Source organism: Cervus elaphus, chromosome 6 (genome assembly GCF_910594005.1).
Source record: "Cervus elaphus chromosome 6, mCerEla1.1, whole genome shotgun sequence".
NCBI lineage: Eukaryota > Metazoa > Chordata > Mammalia > Artiodactyla > Cervidae > Cervus > Cervus elaphus.
In genome coordinates, this window is record NC_057820.1 from 34,462,299 (window position 1) to 34,477,502 (window position 15,204).

Below are 15,204 nucleotides of genomic sequence, written 5' to 3' on the forward strand. Positions count from 1 at the left end.
TTGCTACTGAGCACTTTAAATACAGTCTTGCTTCAAAAGACTTACCTAGAAGCTGAGGTGTGAAAAGCCACTCTAATAAAATCAAGATAGTTCTAATTGTGGCAAAAGAAGGAGATTCACAATAGCGTATCTACAAATTATTGCCTTCTACCTTCAGAGGAAGCACCCGGAAGCACAATTTGAAGAACAACGTGCTGCTTAACACTGCCTCTCAAATATTAAATAGGAAATATTGATGACTACTAATATCCTTAGGGTTTACTTAGCTCATCTTATATTTTTCCAAGAATAATCCAGAAATGTAAATGTAAAAATGTAAACAATCCAAACAATTTGAAATATATCTATCAAATAAATATTGGGAGAATTTGAAGAGTTCCCAAATAACTGAAACAGTAAAATGGGTACATGGATTGAAAAATTCAATAATCAAAAAATATAAATACATTTTCCTAATCTATATATTCAAATAGATCTTAATTAAAATACCATTTCATATGTAATTAAGAACTGATTATAAACTATACATGGAAAGATAGAGTCAAATAGAGCTTGATAAAATAACATTGAAAAAAAAGACAAGGTAGGCAGTCTTAATTTACAAGTTATCAAAACAGTAATAAAAAGAGTTCATTGTTTTGATAGAAGCATAGGCAAAAGAATCAGTGGAGTAGAACAAAATGTTCAGAAAAAGGTTTGAATATTTAGGGACCTTTTGTCCATAGCAAAAGTATAACTTCTTCTTGGAAGTCTTCTTAAGTAACGGTGCCAGCAGAAAGATATGGAAATAATCATGACCCTACTTTACCACAATATTCATAAAAATAAACTCCAGGTGGACTGTTGATCTGAATGTAAATAGCTAAAACAATAATACTTTGAGAAGATTCCATATGATAATTCCATGATTATACTGTTGTGGAAAATAATTTCTCAAAACACAAACAAGGGCACTAAACATAAATAAAACTCTTGGTATAAATTGTACCACATTAAAACCAAGAATCTCCTTCCACCAAACAATATCATATGAAAACAAAAGAAGTGTGTTAACACAAAAGAAATAGCAGAGCTCTTACATTTATCAATAGATAAGATCATATATTTTTTTCTTAAGACAGACAACTCCTAACAATATATGATAGAAATAGGAACTTCCAAATAAAGCATATCCAAGTAACCAACAAATATATTACAATGAAATTACCTATATAACTAATTCAAGAAAATGTAAAATCACAATGAAATAAAATTCTGCCTCCAGCTACAATGGATTAAATGAAAATTAATTTCCACAGAGTCAGAAATGACAGAATGACTATCACACACAGTATTTATACAAAGGAGTTGAAAACTTATTTCCACACAAGACCTGCACAAAGATGTTTATAACAGCATTATTCATAACTAATCATACTTGGAAGCAACCAAGATCCCTTCAGTAGGTGAATGGATAAATAAACTGTGGTTTCTTCAATCTAGATAATAGAATATTGTTGTTGTTCAGTCACCCTGTTGTGTCTGACTCTTTGCAACCCCATGGACTGCAGTATGCCAGACCTCCTTTTCCCTCACCATCTCCCAAAGTTTGCCCAAGTTCATGTCCATTGTATTGATGATGCCATCCAGCCATCTCATCCTCTGACACTCTCTTCCCCTTCTGTCCTCAGTCTTTCCCAACATCAGGCACTTTTCTCGTAAGTCAGCTGCTTGCATCAGGTGACCAAAATACTGGAACTCAGCTTCAGCATCAGACCTTCCAATGAGTATTCAGGGTTGATTTCCCTTAAGATTGACTGGTTTGATCTCTTTGCTGTCCAAGGGAATCTCAGGAGTCCTCCAGCACCAGAGTTCCAAGCCATCAATTTTTTGGCACTCTGCCTTCTTTACAGTCCAGGTCTTACAACCTTAGGTGGCCACTGGGAAGACCATAATCTTGACTATATGGACTTCTGTCAGGAATGTCTCTACTTTTCAACACACTGTCTAGGTTTGTCAGAGCTTTCCTTCTAAGAAGGAATCGTCATCTGATTTCTTGGCTGCAGTCACCATCTGCAGTGATTTTAGAGGTCAACAAGAGGAAATCTGTCGTGACTTCCACTTTTTCCCCTTCTATTTGCCATGAAGTAATGGGGTCAGATGCCATGATCTTATTTTTTAGTATTTAGTTTTAAGCTGGCTCTTACACTCTCCTCCTATGCTCTCATCAAGAGGCTCTTTAGTTCCTCTTAAATTTCTGCCATTAGAGTGGTATCATCCACATATCTAAGGTTGTTGATATTTCTCCTGCCTGTCTTAATAACAACTTGTAACTCATCCAGCTCCACATTCCTCATGATGTGCTCAGTGTACAGGTTAAATAAATAGGGTGACAACAGACAGCACTGTCATATTCCTTTATTAATCTGGAAGTAATGGAATATTCTGTTCAGTCGTGTCCAACACATTGCAACCCTATGGACTGAAGCACAACAGGCTTCCCTGTCCATCATCAACTCCTGAAGCCTACTAAAACTCACGTCCATCGGGTCGGTGATGCCATCCAACCATTTCATCCTCTGTCATCCCCTTCTTCTCCTGCCTTTAATCTTTCCCAGCATCAGGGTCTTTTCAAATGAGGCAGTTCTTCAAATCAGGTGGCCAAAGTATTGGAGCTTCAGCTTCAGCATCAGTACTTCTAATGAACACCCAGGACTGATCTCTTTTAGGATGGACTGGTTGGATCTCCTTGCAATCCAAGGGACTCTCAACATTCTTCTCCAACACCACAGTTCAAAAGCATCAGTTGTTCGATGCTCAGCTTTCCTTATAGTCCAACTCTCACATCCATACATGACTACTGGAAAAACTATAGCTTTGATGAGATGGACCTTTGTTAGCAAACTAATGTCTTTGCTTTTAATATGCTTTCTAGTTTGTTCATAGTTTTTCTTCCAAGGAGCAACATCTTTTAATTTCATGGCTGCAGTCACCATCTGCAGTGATTATGGAGCCTCCCCAAAAATACAGTCTTTTGCTGTTTCCATTGTTTCCCCATCTATTTGCATGAAGTGATGGAAGCAGATGTCATGATCTTTGTTTTCTGAATGTTGAGTTTTAAGCCAACTTTTTCACTCTCCTCTTTCACTTTCATCAAGAGGCTCTTTAGTTCTTCTTCGCTTTCTGCCATAAGCATGGTGTCATCTGCATATCTGAGGTTATTGATATTTCTCCCAGCAATCTTGACTCCAGCTTGTGCTTCAATAGCCCAGCATTTCTCATGATGTACTCTGCATATAAGTTAAATAAGCAGGGTGACAATATACAGCCTTGGTGTACTCCTCTCCCGATTTGGAACCAGTCTGTCGTTCCATGTCCAGTTCTAACTGTTGCTTCCTGACCTGCATACAGGTTTCTCAGGATGTAGTTCAGGTGGTCTGGTATTCCCATCTCTTTACCCAGGAACTGAACCCAGGTCTCCCACATTGATTCCTATTAGCACAGTTGGTAAAGAATCTGCTTGCAATGCAGGAGACCCTGGTTCGATTCCTCAGTTGGGAAGATCCCCTGGAAAAGAGAAAGGCTATCCATCCCAGTATTCTGGCCTGGAGAATTCCATGGAGTGTACAGTCCGTGAAGTCACAAAGAGTTGGACATGACTGAGTGACTTTCACTTTCTCTTACATTGCAGGTGGATTCTTTACCAGCTGAGCCACGAAGGAAGACCAAAAATACTGGAGTGGGTAGCCTAAACCTTCTCCAGCAGATCCCGACCCAGGAATCAAACCGAGGTCTCCTGCATTGCAGGCAGATTCTTTACCAGTTGAGCTACCAGGGAAATCTGAAGTGAAGATTTACACTCAATTAAATAACAGCATTAAGTAGAAATGATCTAAAATCCAATTAAAACAGAAGCTTTACACTTTGTTACTAACCCAGTTTTTTAAAGCTTTTTTTTTTTTTAATTTTTTTTATTAGTTGGAGGCTAATTGCTTCACAACATTTCAGTGGGTTTTGTCATACATTGATATGAATCAGCCATAGATTTACACTTATTCCCCATCCCGATCCCCCCTCCCACCTCCCTCTCCACCCGATTCCTCTGGGTCTTCCCAGTGCACCAGGCTGGAGCACTTGTCTCGTGCATCCCACCTGGGCTGGTGATCTGTTTCACCATAGATAGTATACATGCTGTTCTTTTGAAACATCCCACCCTCACCTTCTCACACAGAGTTCAAAAGTCTGTTCTGTATTTCTGTGTCTCTTTTTCTGTTTTGCATATAGGGTTATCGTTACCATCTTTCTAAATTCCATATATATGTGTTAGTATGCTGTAATGTTCTTTATCTTTCTGGCTTACTTCACTCTGTATAAGGGGCTCCAGTTTCATCCATCTCATTAGGACTGGTTCAAATGAATTCTTTTTGACGGCTGAGTAAAATTCCATGGTGTATATGTACCACAGCTTCCTTATCCATTCATCTGCTGATGGGCATCTAGGTTGCTTCCATGTCCTGGCTATTATAAACAGTGCTGCGATGAACATTGGGGTGCATGTGTCTCTTTCAGATCTGGTTTCCTCAGTGTGTATGCCCAGAAGTGGTATTGCTGGGTCATATGGCAGTTCTATTTCCAGTTTTTTAAGGAATCTCCACACTGTTTTCCATAGTGGCTGTACTAGTTTGCATTCCCACCAACAGTGTAAGAGGGTTCCCTTTTCTCCACAGCCTCTCCAGCATTTATTGCTTGTAGACTTTTGGATAGCAGCCATCCTGACTGGTGTGTAATGGTACCTCATTGGGAAAACTGGTCAACCACTTGCAAAAGAATGAAACTAGAACACTTTCTAACACCATACACAAAAATAAACTCAAAATGGATTAAAGATCTAAATGTAAGACCAGAAACTATAAAACTCCTAGAGGAGAACATAGGCAAAACACTCTCCGACATAAATCACAGCAAGATCCTCTATGACCCACCTCCCAGAATATTGGAAATAAAAGAAAAACTAAACAAATGGGACCTAATGAAACTTAAAAGCTTTTGCACTACAAAAGAAACTATAAGTAAGGTGAAAAGACAGCCGTCAGATTGGGAGAAAATAATAGCAAATGAAGAAACAGACAAAGGATTAATCTCAAAAATATACAAGCAACTCCTGCAGCTCAATTCCAGAAAAATAAATGACCCAATCAAAAAATGGGCCAAAGAACTAAACAGACATTTCTCCAAAGAAGACATACAGATGGCTAACAAACACATGAAAAGGTGCTCAACATCACTCATTATTAGAGAAATGCAAATAAAGCTTTTTTTTTAATTTATTTTTAATTTTATTTATTTTAGTTGGAGGCTAATTACTTTACAATATTGTAGTGGTTTTTGCCATACATTGACATAAATCAGCCATGGGGGTGGGATGATTTGAGAGAATAGCACTGAAACATGTGTATTTTCCATATGTGAAACAGATCACCAGCCCAAGTTCAATGCATGAAACAGGCACACAAAGGTGGTGCACTGGGACAACACTGAGGGATGGGATGGGGAAGGAGGCGGGAGGGGGGTTCAGAATGGGGGACACATGTACACCCATGGCTGATTCATGTCAATGCGTGGCAAAAACCACTACTATATTGTAAATAATTAGCCTCCAATTAAAATAAATAAATTTTTAAAAAGAACAAAAGCTTTAAAAGTCTGGATAAGTAACAAGATGTAACTGGATGTTGTCTATATAAAGGCTAATAATTTAAATATGAATAAGCATGGAGTTTAAAAGAGTGAAGAAAGTTATAGTGTGTAAACACTAATTCTAAAATGGAAGGAATGACTACATTGTATCAAAATATTTAGATTTCAAAATAAGGAATATTTTCAGGAATGAAGAGGAATATTTCATATTCATAAAGGGACAGTTCATCAAGAAGAAATAACAGTCTTAAACATATTCACCTGAAAAAGCATACAGTGAGACAAGTGAAAAGAGAAAGAGACAAACATACAAATAATGTCAATACTTATCTCTGTTAATCATAAAAATTAGATAGAAAATTAATGAGATATAGAAGATAAACTGAAACTAAATAACATCTATAAAACACACTACCACAAAATAACATTTTCTTTTCATGCTGACATGGAACATTCACCAAGAAATATCATTTGATTTGTTACATCAGTAAATGTCAGAATATATTTAAAATGTCTGAAATAATTCAGAATATCATCGCCTAAAAGAAATTAGATGATAAACCCCAGTAATTCAAAGAAATTATTTTAAAATACATTTTAAGCAACACGTGGTTTAAAAACTCAAAAGAGAACTAGAAAATGAGCCCAGTTCAGTCACTCAGTCAAGTCCAACTGTTTGCCACCCCATGGACTGCAGCACACCAGGCTTCCCTGTCCATCACCAACTCCTGAATCCTACTCAAACTCATGTCCATAGAGTCAGTGATGCCATCCAACCATCTCATCCTCTGTTGTCCCCTTCTCCTCTCACCTTCAATCTTTCCCAGTATCAGGGTCTTTTCCAATAAGTCAGTTATTTACATCAGTTGGCCAAAATATTGGAGTTTCAGCTTCAGCATCAGTCCTTCCAATGAACAACCAGGACTGATCTCCTTTAGGAAGAACTGGTTGGATCTACGTTCTGTCCAAGGGTCTCTCAAGGTTCTTCTCCAATAGCACAGTTCAAAAGCATCAATTCTTCAGCGCTCAGCTTTCCTTATAGTCCAACTTTCACATTCATACATGACTAATGGAAAAACCATAGCTTTGATTAGATGGACCTTTGTTGGAAAAGTAATGTCTCTGCTTTTTAACATGTTGTTTAGTTTGTTCATAGTTTTTTCTTCCAAGGAGCAAGCGTCTTTTAATTTCATGGCTGCAGTCACCATCTGCAGTGATTTTGGAGCCCAAAATATAAACTCTGTCACTGTTTCCACTGTTTCCCCATCTATCTGCCATGAAGTGATGGAACCAGATGTCATGATTGTAGTTTTCTGAATGTTGAGTTTTAAGCCAACTCTTTCACTGTCCTCTTTCACTTTCATCAAGAGGCTCATTAGTTCTTCTCTTTCTGCCATCAGTGTGGTGTCATCTACATATCTGAGGTTATTGATATTTCTCCTGGAAATCTTGATTCCAGCTTGTGCTTCATCCAGCCTGACATTTCGCATGATGTACTGTGCATTTAAGTTAAATGAGCAGGGTGATAAAACACAGCCTTGATGTACTCCCTTCCCTGATTTGGAACCAGTCTGTTGTTCCATGTCCAGTTCTAACTGTTTCTTTCTGACTTGCACACAGATTTCTCAGGAGACAGGGCAGGTGGTCTGACATTCCCATCTCTTTCATAATTTTCCACAGTTTGTGGTGATACACACAGTCAAATGCTTTGGCATAGTCAATAAAGCAGAAGTAGAAAATATTCAAATGCAACTTAAAACAAAATATTCAATTTTTATTAAAGATGTATTAAAGGGGAAATTATAGCTTAAAATATTTATATGAGAAAAGAAAATAGGAGCTATCAGTTACCACAACACATCAACTAAGAAGATTGAAATTAAAAATTAAAAACTGGAAATACTAATTTTGGTGAGATTTTCGAGTTACAGAACACCTAATGCATTGTTAGTGGGATAGTAAAATTGTAAAACAATTTCTAAAACATTTTGATAGTTTATTATAATTAATAACTTATATACAATACCATGAATCATCAGCTTCAATCCCTTAGTTGCATTTATACTACCAACGTAAAGGCATGTTCTCATAAAACTGTATAGAAAAATGTTTATAGCAGATTTATTCATAACAAAACATGATCAACAAAAGGACTTGGAATAGTATATTTAAGGATAAATCAGAGAGGATAATGCAGAAACCAAAAAGAAATTCTCAAAGAAAATGAAAAACAAGGGAATATGCTGAGCTCACAGAGAGAGAAAAAAAAAATGAGCAGAATTTCAACAGTGGAATAATATTGATAATTGTATAGAGATCAAGTAAGATAATGCATGGAGAGTGATCATTTGGGTTTGTAACTAGTTGTCACTGATAACCTTGTCAAGGGAATTTTATTACATTGGTCAGTTCAAAGCAGACTGCAGGTTTTGAGGAGTGGATGTTAATAACATATAAAAAAAAGTATGTGACTTGGCTGTTAATGGAATACTGGAGACATGAGGATGAAAGATTGGAGCACAGTTTTTTTACGGCAAGGTTTCTGTTGGGAATGAGATGGAAAATACTAGTGTTGAAATGGTTTCTTGTTTAAAAGCAATGCTTTCCAACTACATATGGGAAATGAATAAATACTGAGAAGAAAACAAGGCTTAATTCTAAATCTTACTATCACAATTTTGGATATATTTCTCTCTTCAACACTTTATATAACACCTAATCACATGGAAATACAAATTATCAGGTTGGATTTTTGTAATCTGAAAATTGATCTCATAATATCCATCTCCTTGGACAAACATTAATATTTGAAGTATGTTTTTGACATTATAACCAGGATGTGAAGAACTGACTCACTGTAAAAACCCCGATGCTGGGAAAGATTGAGGGCAGGAGGAGAAGGTGACGACAGAGAATGAGATGGTTGGATGGCATCACCGACTCAATGGACATGAGTTTGAGCAACCTCCAGGAGTTGGTGATGGACAGGGAAGCCTGGCGTGTCACAGTCCATGGGATCATAAAGAGTCGGACATGACTGAGCAGCTGAACTGAACTGAACCGAGTGCTAATTTCAGGATGGCATCATGCCACTGTACATCTCTTTCTTAAAAGCATAACTTGCAATTACATATATTCATATCCTTCAGTGTTAATGAGCATAAACTTAGGCACAAATAAGTTTCTAGGAAATTTTGAAAAATAAAACCATTATATGAATCAAGCAAATGTCACCATTCATCTGTTTCTGGCATGCAGTTTTAGCTTGTCAACAGTGAAACTGACATAGATAGTAGTTTCATGCTTCTGCTAAAGTGATGATCTGAATACCGATTTTGGATTTTGACTGCAGATGTTAGAAGCAAACCATTTCTAACAGATGTATAATCTGATTAAATATGCAATGCAATGATACTGTCAAAACCTATTAATCACTCTTTCAGGACACATTAGTGTAGGCTTTACTGACAGCTGTGAGGATTGGAAGGTCTCTGCAGTTGCAGGTACTGTTGTTCCACACCACCCAATGGATCTTAAAAGGAAAAAATAACTACAATAGGCAAGTGCACAGTGTACTTAAAATGGTGTGTCATTCTTTCCCCACCATTAGAGAGAAGAGATACATGCGTTTCTTTTCTTTTCCTCCAAGAATGTTTACCCAACCTACATTTATTTGCTTCTTACCCCAAAATTGCAGGGATTGCTTTCTATCCTGCTGGGATTAATTCAAAAATTCAGATAGAGCTGAGCCTCCCACATGCATATATTAGGATGCAGTCCTATGACTGATGATTGTACAATGTGTGTTCACAGATGAATAGTAGCAAAGTTTTTTCCCCCACTGAGAATGCTAACAAGTATTGATTTCTCAGCTATTGGCACACACAGGTGTTACAATTTATTTTGGAAAGGATAGCACCTTAATTTTATGATCATCAGTCCCCAGATCTTGTTTTTGTCCTTGGTTCACCCTTACAGATTTGATTCCTAACAGTATTAATGATCTTTAGTAAAACTAAACAACTGTTTGCCAATATGTAATCCAAATGTTCTCACTGAATTATTCTGAGTTCCAGAATTTTTATACCCTAATTTGTTGCAAATAGATAACTCAATTATAATCAAAATTCACTCTTGTTCCAAATCTCTATACTCATTTAAGAAATATATACATTAGGAATTACCAAATTTTCAAAGATCAAACTGTTCAAGTGTTAATGAGGTGAAGAACTGTGACAGTGAATCTCAATAGCTAGAAAAATTAAGGGAAAAGAACAAACGATAACCCTATATGCAAAACAGAAAAAGAGACTCAGATGTACAGAACAGAATTTTGGACTCTGTGGGAGAAGGCAAGGGTGGGATGTTTAGAGAGAACATCATCGAAACATGTATATTATCTAGGGTGAAACAGATCACCAGCCCAGGCTGGATGCATGAGACAAGTGCTCGGGCCTGGTGCACTGGGAAGACCCAGAGGAATCAGGTGGAGAGGGAGGTGGGAGGGGGGATCGGGATGGGAAATACATGTAAATCCATGGCTGATTCATGTCAATGTATGACAAAAACCACTACAATATTGTAAAGTAATTAGCCTCCAACTAATAAAAATAAATGAAAAAAAAAAGAACAAAAATGTATTTCAGTTCTCAAACCACTCACTGAAGCTTGAACTGACCAGTTGTTATATTAAACAGATAGGAAATAGCAGCAGTAGTAGCAAGAGTAACAACCATCCCTTCCAGGTCTCTCAAAGAAAGGAGGCTCTTACCTTCTACTCTTCTAAACCCTATTGTTGCAAAGCTTTCTATACCCTGACTTGGTTATGCTGGATGTTCACCAAAGTGTTTTTATTATGTGGAAATCTACAGCATTATATTAGGCCTAAAATGCCTACAGCTAAGGCTGTAGAATGTGTCATAACCACTACATTCTGCTGACCAACATTTAATATCTTCATTTTGTTTCCTCCTCAGCTAATGATGGGGGATTCCCTGGCTCAGATGTTGAAGAATCTACCTGTAATGTGGGAGACCCAAGTTCAATCGCAAGGTCAGGAAGGTCTTCTGAAGAAGGGAATGGCAACCCACTCCAGTAGTCTTGCCTAGAGAACTCCATGGACAGAGGAGCCTGGTCAGCTACAGTCCATGGGGTTGCGAAGAGTCAGAAACGAATGAGGGACTAGCCCTCTCAGCTGATGATTAGAGAGTAACCTTGTGCTTCACAGATTTATATCCTTCAAGATCATCACAGTGAAAACAGGGATAATGTTTAACTGATAAATTAATACTTAGAAATAAGCATTTCATCAAGAATGTGTTGATCTACTTTGGTTAATGAAAGGTTTTAATACAAATATAAACTAAATTTTCTGTGGTTTATTAAGCAAAAATATAGAAGGAGTTGTTAATACTTTGAAGACTTTGATATTGAGAACAAATTTATTAATCACCTCTCTTCCTTAATTCCTGAGTCAAAGTAATCAAAATAAGAAATCTTAATAACTAAATAGTAGCTTAGTTGAGAATAGCTCTTTTTCCAAAATTTTCACAATGATTTCTCCTGTCTTGCAAAATTTAAGTTATAGTAATATTTAGGCCCTCAATTACATGTATTAATTTAGGCATCCTAATAAGTCCTTAGATCACAATCACTATTGTAATGCCACTTTGTATGGTGTGTATTGCAAATAACTCTGGAATAATTAGGTATGGAAAGACTAGAGATCACTTCAAGAAAATTAGAGAAACCAAGGGAATAGTTTATGCAAAGATGGGCACAATAAAGAAATGAAATGGTATGGACCTAACAGAAGCAAAAGATGTTAACAAGAGGTGGCAATAATACACAGAAGAACTACACAAAAGAGACCTTAATGACCCAGATAACCACGAGGCTATGATCATTCAACTAGAGCCAGACAGCCTGGAGTGTGAAGTCAAGTGGGCCTTAGGAAGCTTCACTATAAACAAAGCTATTGCATGTTATGAGGTGAGGTAGATTCCAGGTGAGCTACTTCAAATTCTAAAAGAATCCTCTGTTAAAGTGCTGCACTCAATCTGCCAGCAAAATTGGAAAACTCAGCACTGGCCACAGGACTGGAAAAGGTCAGTTTTCATTCCAATCCCAAAGAAAGACAATGACAAAGAATGTTCAAACTACCACACAATTGCACTCATTTCACATGCTAGCAACGTAATGCTCAAAATTCTCCAAGCAAGGCTTCAACACGACATGAACCAGGAACTTCCAGATGTTCAAGCTGGATTTAGAAAAGTCAGAGGAACCAGAGATCAAATTGCCAACATATCGTTGGGTCATAGAAAGAGCCAGAGAATTCGAGAAAACATGTACTTCTGCTTTGTTAATTACGCTAAAGCCACTGACCATGTAGATCACAACAAACTGTGGAAAAGTCTTCAAGAGATGAGAATACCAGATCATGTTACCTGCCTCCTGAGAAACCGGTATGCAGGTCAAGAAGCAACAGTTAAAACCGGACATGGAATAATGGACTGGTTCCAAATTGGGAAAGGAGTATGTCAAGGTTGTATACTGTCACCTTGCTTTTTTAACTTATATGCAATGTACATCATGTGAAATGCTGGGATGGATGAAGGACAAGCTGGGATCAAAATATCAATAACCTGGGAGAAATATCAATAACCTCAGATAAGCAGATGACACTACCCTTATGGCAAAAAGTGAAGAGGGACTAAAGAGCCTCTTGATGAAAGAGGAGAGTGAAAAAGTTGGCTTAAAACTCAACGTTCAGAAAACTGAGATCGTGGTATCCGCTCCCATCATTTCATGGCAAATTGATGGGGAAACAATGGAAATGGACAGACTTCATTTTCTTGGGCCCCATAATCACTGTAGATGGTGACTGCAGCCATGAAATTAAAAGACACTTGCTCCTTGGAAGAAAAACTATGGCAAACCTAGACAGCATATTAAAAAGCAAAGACATTAAGCACCAACAAAGGTCCGTTTAGTCAAAACTGTGTTTTTTCCAGTAGTCATATATGGATGTGAGAGTTGGACCACAAACAAGGCTGAGCATGGAAGAATTGGTGCTTTGAACTGTGGTGTTGGAGAAGACTCTTGAGAGTCCCTGGGACTAAAAGGAGATCAAACCAGTCAGTCCTAAAGGAAATAACCCTGAATATTCATTGGAAGGACTGAAGCTGAAACACGAATACTTTGACCACCTGCTGTGAAGAGCCAACTCATTGGAAAAGACCCCAATGGTGGAAAAGACTGAAGGCAAGAGGAGAAGGGGATGACAGAGAATGAGATGGTTAGATGGCATCACCAACCAAATGGACATGAGTTTGAGCAAGCTCCAGGAGATGGTGAAGGACAGGGAAGCCTGGTGTGCTACAGTCCATGGGATGGCAAAGAGTTGGATATGACTGAGTGACTGAACAGCATCATTTAGGCATTTAAAATTTTAGAAAATGAAAGGAATATACCCTACTTTCCTTTGCTGTTTACTTTGTTTCAAATCCTATAAAGAGAAAAAAAATAATACCATATATTTTGCTTCTTTAATGTTAGAATTGATTTGAAAAAAAATACCATACAAATATGAGACTCTCTGAATTTAAACAAAATACTCATTTACCAAATGAAAAGTAAACTTATTAATTAATCTCTCTCTGGAATATTTGGAAGTTTTATTTTGGGTTACATCAATGTTCAATATTTTTGAATTTTCTTTCGTGCTAAAAATTGAAGAAAGAATGGCCTAAGTTTTAAATATCCAAATTATATTAAAAGTAGAAAAATGACCATATTTTGGTTGTTAAAAATTATAATATTCTTTACAATACTTGTATAAAATTCAAGGATACTTTGAAAAGCTCCAATGCACAGGAAATTGTGTAAATACCCACAAGCTGGAATCAAGATTGATGGGAGAAATATCAATAACCTCAAATATGCAGATGACACCACCCTTATGGCAGAGGGTGGTGTCATCTGTGACACCACAGTGAAGTGGTGAAGTGAAGTGAAGAAGAACTAAAGAGCCTCTTGATGAGAGTGAAAGAGGAGAGTGAAAAAGTTGGCTTAAAGCTCAACATTCAGAAAACTAAGATCATGGCGTCTGGTCCCAACACTTCATGGCAGATAGATGGGGAAACAGTGGAAACAGTGGCTGACTTTATTTTTCTGGGCTCCAAACTCCCTGCGGATGGTGATTGCAGCCATGAAATTAAAAGACACTTACTCCTTGGAAGGAAAGTTATGACCAACCTAGACAGCATATTAAAAAGCAGAGACATTACTTTGCCAAGAAAGGTCCATCTAGTCAAGGCTATGGTTTTTCCAGTGCTCATGTATGAATGTGAGAGTTGAACTATAAAGAAAGCTGAGCGCCAAAGAATTGATGCTTTTGAACTGTGGTGTTGGAGAAGACTCTTGAGAGTCCCTTGGACTGCAAGGAGATCCAACCAGTCTTCTTAAAGATCATCTTGAATATTCATTGGAAGGACTTATCTTGAAGCTGAAACTCCAATACTTTGGCCACCTGATGTGAAGAGCTGACTAATTAGAAAAGACTCTGATGCTGGGAAAGATTGAGGGCAGGAAGAGAAGGGGATGACAGAGGATGAGATTTTTGGATGGCATCACCGACTCAATGGACATGAGTATGGGTGGATTCCGGGAGCTGGTGATGGACAGGGAAGCCTGGCGTGCTGTGGTTCATGGGGTCGCAAAGAGTCAGACATGACTGAGCGACTGAACTGAACTGAACTGAACCTAACTTCAACAGTTCTATATGTAGGTGTATATGCTAAAATAATATTACATTATTTTATTTCACTGCAACTCAGGTAAGCCACCATCACTTATTTTAATTTATATTTAAAAGTCATATTTAAACAGCAAGTGGCAAGACCAGGACTATTTTTGCAGGCAAGATCATAGAACAAATAATAACCACTTTTTCAAATATCAAAATCAGAAAAATATGGAGAAATATTAATGCCAAATTAAACTGAATTGTTACTTTTATCAAGCAATGCATGCACATATTTTAAAATGTCAAATAATTTACAAGGCTTATTAAAAACATTTTCTGTTCCCAACACAGACTCAAACTCCCAGTTCTCCAAACTCTCAAAGTCACAATTTTGGATTACATAAATAGACAGCATATATTATCATAATAATGCAGATGATTATCCACTCTGTAGTTTACTGTTCCCATATTTACCTTTCTGAACAATTTTTACCTCTCTTGTATTACTAATTTATCTTAATTGCTAGCAGAGTTATATTAATTTTTCCCAGATATTTACAGAATGTGTAGCTCATCAACTATTTGTTCAGCTTATTTTACATGCTTATAGAAGCCCTCTCAAAGCACTTATCTTGCCCATCTAAGTATAGAAGGGTGACTGCTTAGCTCTCTTCTGGAAAGTTTCACTGCCCTCTTAGGGATTCCCATTACATCAGCCACAATGAGTCTTGTTTCCTAGGTACCATGATTTTTACTTTCTTGTCTTTCTTCCTCATTTA